Source organism: Chrysochloris asiatica, unplaced genomic scaffold (genome assembly GCF_000296735.1).
Source record: "Chrysochloris asiatica unplaced genomic scaffold, ChrAsi1.0 scaffold00030, whole genome shotgun sequence".
Classification (NCBI taxonomy): domain Eukaryota; kingdom Metazoa; phylum Chordata; class Mammalia; order Afrosoricida; family Chrysochloridae; genus Chrysochloris; species Chrysochloris asiatica.
Window position 1 is genome coordinate 4,009,266 of NW_006408548.1, and position 7,303 is coordinate 4,016,568.

The following is a 7,303-nucleotide window of genomic DNA, read 5'->3' on the forward strand; positions in this document are numbered from 1 at the left end:
TCTGGCAGCTTCCTGTTAGTGTACTGCTACAGCTGTTTCTGTAGTCTTTAGCAAAATTTCACTTGCATGTGATATTAATGACACTGTCCGATGATTTCTGCATTCTGTTGGGCCATCTCTCTTTGGAATGGGTACAAATATAAATCTCTTCCAATGATCTGGCTAGGTAGCTGTCTTCTAAATTTCTTGGCATAGATGAGTGAGTGCCTCCAGGGCTGCCTCAATTTGTTGAAAGATTTCAATTTGTATTCCATCATTTAACAGAGCTTGGTGGTGGTTTTTTGTTTTTGTTTTTTTTTCTATAAAATAATTTATTTCATTGCACTTTCCTGTTAAGGGAGTATCTCTTCCTGACCTTTGTTCACAACTGCCATCACCTGTAGCAGGTGACTTGTCAGTAAGCGGCAGCTGTCCTATTCTAGGTCACAGGTTAAGAAAGAGGTTCCAGCTCATTGTACTTCTGTCTTCCTACAGCTGGTAGTCTTCAGGTGGAGACCACACTCTTGGGAAGGTGTCTATCTCTTCCTGAGTGTACTCATTTAGACGTCTGGGCACTTTTCGTGGTTGAGGAAGCTCTTCCACTACGTTTTTAAGAATATCTTCGGGGACATCCTCATCTGGAAAAAGATGTAACCTTTGTATCATAGTTCTTCTGTGAAGGTTTTTTGGCAGCTACCATAAATAGCTAGTTTAACAATGGCAACTGGGTCCTTCCGGTAAAGCTGAGCAGCTGTGACTTGTTTAAATCCACCCAGGTAGCCAGTATGTGAGGAATATACTATTTGCTCCCATTTGTTTCCAGAAAATGCAACGTGTCTTGTGTTCATTATGACAATATGGTCCCCACAATCACTCAGTTGATGGCACATGGGCTTGTGCAATCCTTGAAGCCTTATTGACACCACAGCAGCAAGCTTGCTGGGGGGCTGCATTTTCCCATCTAACAGATACCACATTTGAGCAAAAGTGGCCCATTGCTGGGGTGCCTTAGGAAAACTCAACGTGCTTCCAACCAGCAACACCGTCCTGCTTTTTCCCGAGCTTTTTTTTTTTTTTTTTACAATGCCTTCTGTGTGCCTTGAAGTTCTTCCTTCAGTATCACTGACTCTTGATCATATGCTACCTCTTAAAATGATTCAACAGCAATCTTTTTTTTTTTTTTTTGGTGTTATGTATTCCTTCCATCTTCTTTTGATACTTTCTGCATCATTCAATACTTTGCCCATATTGTTGTTGTTAAGTGCCAGAGAGTCAGTTCCAACCCATAGAAACCCTGTATAGGGTTTCCAAAGAGTGGTTGGTAAGTTTGAACTGCCAACCTTGATGTCCAGTGCATTATCCTGCAGCACCACACCAAGACTCCAGAAGTGAACTGGTTAAAGGTAGAAACTATAGGATCTGGCAATTGAAGATATGTAGGTAAGGGATAGAGAAGGGTTAAGATAAACTGCTGGATTTCTGACTTGGGCTCGGGAGAAGAGTGTTTGAGGCAGAAATTGCCTCTTTTGGCAAACACAAAAATTTCTGATTTTCCTCTTTTCTAACTATAAAATCAGATATCAATCCTTGTGTTATGTATTATGCCAAACAATATTCAAGATTTATGGTACTTTTTCATTGAATGGACTATAAGTAAAAGACATGTAATTCAAAGATCTGCACTGGGAGGAATTCAAAATATTTCATTCTTATGTCATGTCCCAATAGAAGGAAAGCACAGATGAAGTATAACCCTCATGATATCATTTTATAAGACATTGGCTGCTGTTGTTGTTGTGTGCCATTGAGTTGGTTATGACTCAAAGCAACCTTGCATAGGGTTTTCAAGGAGTAGCTGGTGGGTTTGAACTGCCCACCTTGTGGTTCGTAATCCAGTGCTTCTCTTACAGTGCCACACCAGGAGCTAAATCATTCTTTATGCTTTTTCCTCTTAGTTTTTTAAAAAATCAATGTACTACATGCACATGGTTCAAAATAATATTCATTTGATCTTTGAACAAAGTATTGGTTAGGGCACCAACCTCTCACACAGTGAAAAATCCATGTATAACTTGACTTCCCCAAAACTTAACTACTAATAGCCTATTGTTGACTGGAAGTTATTAGTAATTTAGTTTTATCTTGCTGGTAACATAAGCAATTAACACATATTTGGCATGTCATTCAAATGCATTATATACTTGTTGTTGTTGTTAGGTACCATCGAATCAGCTCTGGCTCACAGTTACCTTATGTCCAATAGGATGAAATACATCTAGATCTTGTGCCATCCTCACAATTGCTGCCATGCTTGAGTCCATTGTTGTTCTCACTGTGCCAATCCATCTTGTTGGGGATCTTCCTCTTTTTTCTGACCCTCCACTTTACCAAACCTGATGTTCTTCTCTAGGGACTGGTCTCCCCTGACAATATGTCCGAAGTCTAGTCATCTTGACTTTTAAAGAGTATTCTGATTGCACTTCTTCCAACACAGATTTGTTTGCTCTTCAGGCAGTCCATGGTACCTTAAATATTCTTTCCCAACACCACCCATATAAAAGTTGCATTTTCAGTATGAAGTAAAATGGTATTTCCCCAAAAGTGCAAGATTTTTATACCTGCTGGCATAGCTACGATGACAGCTTCACTAATTTCACGTTCTTTCTTTACATTTGTCTTAGCTGCAGATCTCAATCTATTGTACATATTAAGCCATTCAGCTTTTCCTTGTAATGTTGACTTTTCTCTGCTTCTTAGGAGCACTTCCAGCATTCCTAGCGGCACACCATATGGGTCCCATAATGTTATTCCAGGTTTACAGTATTGCAATAAAAACGATGAAAAATATGTAAGAGTCACGAAAGAACTTTTTTTTTTTTTTTTTTTTACTGTGACACACAACTTACTGGAGAGATGAACTGTTCACACAAAGATGATTAGCATCATACAGCATTTTTTCTTAGATCTTTATATAAGTGGATCCATGCAGTTCAAACCTGTGTTGTTCAAGGTTAAACTGTAGTCCTAAATGGAAAGTGACAATCCCTCTCCTAAAATTCTACTCACTGAAAACAATCAATTTCAACTACTCTAGATATTTTATATCCACTTCACAATTTCTAAATAATGTCCTATTGCTACTGTATCTTTTTTTTTTTTTAATTCTTGAGAAAGTAATATAGTCTAATGGTTCTAAAATACAAAACAATATACAGTAAAAAGTACCTCTCCTATTCATTTCTCTATCCCTCTAGTTCTTACTCATCTCCATTTTTCTCACGTCACCACTGTTATTAGTTTCCTGTGTATTGTTGTAAACAAGAAAATGCATTTTATAAATACTTTTCCTGCATTTGTTTTAACTTGAATTTGTTTTAATACACAAAAAGTGAATCATCACTATAAGGTAAATTATGTTACAGTAAAAAAAAAAAAAAAATCCAAAAATCTTGGTGGTTTCTTCCTCAGTCACACTATATGTCTCTACTGAGCTGGCTGGAGACTTCCATATTTCCTTTAGCCAGGGCTGTAAACCAGAAGTCTGTTCTCTGAACTGTCTCACTTGTAATGGCAGGGGGCAAGGAACAATGACAAATAACTCATTGGCCCCTAATGGCTTCTTCCCTAAAGTGACACATTACTACTTTTGCTCCCATTGACCAAATGGACTTGCAGGTTAAAGGGGACTAGGAAGTGCACAGTTACGATATCTCCTGGAGCTAGAAATCCAGATCTGCTGGTGAGCAGCACTGATGATTGCATCAGAAAAATACTGTTGAGCATCTTGCTTTTTTTCAACTAAGAAAATATTGAATTATGCCATTTCAGTAAATAGACAACCAAACCAGACTCACTGCTGTTGAATAGACGTTGATGAGTAGAGACCCTTAGTACTGAGAAGAGGAGCCTTGGTGGCATAATGGATTACATGTTGGGTTACTAACACTAAGGTCAGCAGTTTGCAGCTACCAGCTGCTCCAAGTCAGAAAGATGAGGTTTTCTGCTCTTGTCAAGATTTACAGCCTTGGAAACCCTATACAGGTTGCTATTAGTTAGGACCAACTCGAGGCCACACAACTGCTACCACCAGGACAGAGAAGAATTGTCCCATAGGGGTTCTAAGGCTGTAAATCTTGTAAATCTTTCCAGAAGCAAACTGTCACATCTTTCTCCCACAGAGCAACTGGAAGATTCAAACCAATTTTTGTTAGTAGCCAACCTCTTCCCAACTGTGCCACCAGGGTTCCTTCAGTAAATACAGAGCATCCTTCTTCCTTGAATTTTCTTCTTTTGTATAAAAGTTTATAAATGTACAACAGGTTCCAAGACAATACTTTAATTATAGGGGACAAGAGATGTTATAGGAGAATCCAGATGCTTACACAGGAATGGAATCAAGGGTCACCATTGCCTCATTCACGAAGAATAGCTTATTTTTTTTGCCATATTCCTTAATTCCACCTGTGGCCAGGGCACCCCTCCCCATGACCTTCAATTTTAGCTCCTACAGTTTCTCCTTCTCTTCTTTTTGTTTCTGTTTGAAAGCTTCATCTTCCTCATCCCTATCCATTTCCTTGTTTTATTACTTGGATCTTTTAGGGGCTCCTTGTCACCTTTGAGGCCTATCATGCTATCTGCCCCCACTTTCTTTATGATTCCATTTTTCGTAAATATGAATCTATCCTAGGATAAATTGCCATAAGTAGAATTTCTGAGTCAAAGGTTAAACACATTCTGACTCCTACTTGTGACAGAGGCTTCTGTTTGCCCTCCGATATCTATTTCTTCTTTTTTCTTTAGTAAAGTAACTCCTAACTTTTAGCCTAACTAAAGATTTCATTTCTTAGCCTTCCTTTTAGTTCTTTGTTGGCATGTGACTAAGTTTTGATCCACAGAGTGTGAGATAAGATTTTTTTTCCACTTCCAGGTTGTGTCCTGGGAGGAATCAACATCCAGTGGCCTTGGAGGTGCTATAGGGTAAGCCTTGGGCTGCTAACCTCAAGGTCAGTGGTTCAAAACCATCCACTGCTCCACAGAAGGAAGATGAGGCTATCTGCTCCTATCACATTTTACAGTCTCCAAGAGCCTATACAGGGTTACTATGAGTCAGAATTGACTTGATGGCAGGGAGGTTAGTCTTGTTGGCTATTCTGCCTGGTGGGATGCAGATAATTTTGAAGGGACCTTGATTGTCACCTTGAACTCAGAATTGGAAGCTGTGTGTTGAGGATTCCAGCACTGTCCTTTCGTCTCTGCTTTCTACCTCTGAACACTGCCATGAACCAGGAATGCATTTCTATCTTGATTATGTTGTTAGGTACTATCAGGTCTGCTCCAACTTATAACCATCCCATATATGTTGTTGTTACTGTTGTTAAGTGCTGTTAACTTAGTTCTGATTCATAGTTACCCTGTATAGGATTTCCAAGGAGCAGCCAGTAGGTTTGAACTGCTGACCTTATGGTTTGCAGTCCACTGCTCATCCCACAGCTGAGTCCACCCCATGTATAACAGAATGAAAAATTGCCCAGTCCTGCTCAGTACTTACAACCATTTTTATCTTTGGGCCCATTGTTGAAGCCACTGTGGCAACCTCTTTTTCAATGACCTTCAGTTTACCAAGCATGATGTTCTCCAGTGACAGGTTCCTCCTGATAACATGTCCAAAGTAAGCAAGATGATGTCTCTTCATATATTTCATGATTAGAGCAGCTTAGATTGCTCCCTAATACACAACTCCTTTCTATATGAACTTTAAAAAAAAAGTTTCCCTTTTCTGAAAGTGTTAGGATCCTCCTTTAATCTCTAAGGTTCTGAAATGTCATGATTCACATCATTAGTTCTTTTCTTCCAAGTGATGGGTCTTCTCTGTGCCCTTTATATCTGAATGAGTATATCTTCAATTCTGTGAAATGTTCTTGTATTATTTCTTCAGGAGTTAGCTCCTTTCCATTTTTCTTTGTAATTTCTGTCTGAAACTTTTATCATTTTGCATTTGCCTCCTACCCTGAAGACTTTCTTCAATTCTAGCTGTTTGTCTGTTCCACCTCCACTTTACATATTTTATCTTTCAACTCTCATATACTGCAAACTAGCATTCATTCATATATAAAGATATTTATTTTAGTGAGGCAAGGGTCTTGTTTTGTCTTATAAATTGGATTTTATTATTGATGAAAATATGCACAGCAAAACCTATTCATATTTAACAGCTTCTAGAGTCCTGGCATGGCACTGTAAGATCAGCACCAAACTTTGAACCACGAGGTCAGCAGTTCAAACCTACCAACTGCTCCTTGGAAACCCTATACAGTGTTGCTATGAGTCGGAACCGATTTGACAGCACTTACCAACAAAAGACAGGTTACCATGACATCAGTTACATTCTTCACACTGTGTCAACATTCTCATCATTTCTGGTCTTGTTTTACTATCATTGACTTAAACTCCTTACCCCTTAATCTTCCCATCTGTGCTTTAGAATAACTGTTATCTATTTGTTCTCATATAGTGCTGTGGCTCTGTAGGATAAGCACTGGACTGCTAACTGCAAATTCTGTGGTTTGAGCCCACTGGCTGCTCCTCAGGAGAAAGATGAAGCTTTCTGCTTCCACAAAGATTTATAAGTCTTGGAAACCCAATGCCAGGTCACTATGAGTTGGAACCTGCACCACCACCAACAGATAATCTTTTAAAAGAGGACAAGCTACTTTTTGAGTTAAACTGTTAGTTTAAAGAAGTCTTCAGGGGATCATTTCAATTCAAAGTTTAAAGCTAACTCATGGCAATAGGTAACCCAAGGGTTCTGTATATTTTCTCCTAGTAGTTATATGCATGTTTGTTCATTGAACAAATAATTATGTGAGTCTCCCATTTGTGTGTGACAGAGAGAGGGAAGTGCTGGAAATAGACATTTGAGAAAAACCATGTCTCTGTTCTGTCTTCTGAGTGGACATGACCAAAGACAACTGTATGTCCAAGCAATGACTGGTGTAATAGACAGTACCATGGGCACAGAGGAGGAGCTCACCTGTCCTTTGGAGAAGAGAAGAGGAAGGGCACCTTTATTCCTTTCTGATCATTTCACAAACACAGAGTTTTTCTTCCTGTTTGTCTTCTACCTCAAAACTGATTTACCAATTTTATATATAAGGTTTCATCACCTTTTAATTCCATTTTTCCATGAACTTTTTTTGGGGGTGGGTGGGTAGGAGTAAGGAGTGAGATTTAAGATTAGGGTTAGGACTATGACTAGGTCTAGGCTAGGCCCAGGACTTGGTTTAGTTTTAGGGTTATTGTTAAGACTAGGGCTAGTGTTGGGGTA

The 7,303-nt window shown here is 39.0% G+C and overlaps 1 pseudogene; it reads right to left on the minus strand.

Moving 5' to 3' along the window:
- Nucleotides 1–468: 468 nt before the first annotated feature.
- Nucleotides 469–4,465, minus strand: LOC102818724 (annotated as a pseudogene).
- Between the last annotated feature and the right edge of the window lie 2,838 nt (nucleotides 4,466–7,303).